The following is a 355-nucleotide window of genomic DNA, read 5'->3' as shown; positions in this document are numbered from 1 at the left end:
AAGCTGTAGAAGTTCGAGACATTCACATGAAATACTAGTAATGGAAAGTAGAATATACTAAGTTACCCTGTAAATGAGAAAATGACTGTAGCGATATCTGGGCTGGGCATGGTGACTCACACCTGTAATCCCAGCACTTTGGGAAGCCATGGCAGAATGATTACTTGAGCCCAGGAGCTTGAGGTTGCAGTGAGCCACTGCATTCTCACCTGGGCAACAGGCTCTCTCTCAAAAATTAAAAACTTAAAAAAATTTTGCTGGGTGTGGTGGCTCATGCCTGTAATCCCAGCACTTTGGGAGGCTGACGCAAGTGGATTATCTGAAGTCAGGAGTTTGAGACCAGCCTAGCCAGCAT

The 355-nt window shown here is 45.4% G+C and overlaps 1 protein-coding gene across 1 annotated transcript in view; it reads right to left on the bottom strand.

Moving 5' to 3' along the window:
- DYX1C1 (dyslexia susceptibility 1 candidate 1) overlaps positions 1-355 on the bottom strand; it is a 78502-nt gene that overhangs the window by 10615 nt on the left and 67532 nt on the right. The gene's annotated exons all lie outside the window — the stretch shown is intronic.

The sequence above is a fragment of the Colobus angolensis genome, unplaced genomic scaffold, assembly GCF_000951035.1.
Source record: "Colobus angolensis palliatus isolate OR3802 unplaced genomic scaffold, Cang.pa_1.0 Scaffold19, whole genome shotgun sequence".
NCBI lineage: Eukaryota > Metazoa > Chordata > Mammalia > Primates > Cercopithecidae > Colobus > Colobus angolensis.
This window is presented reverse-complemented; position numbering and strand designations above follow the sequence as displayed.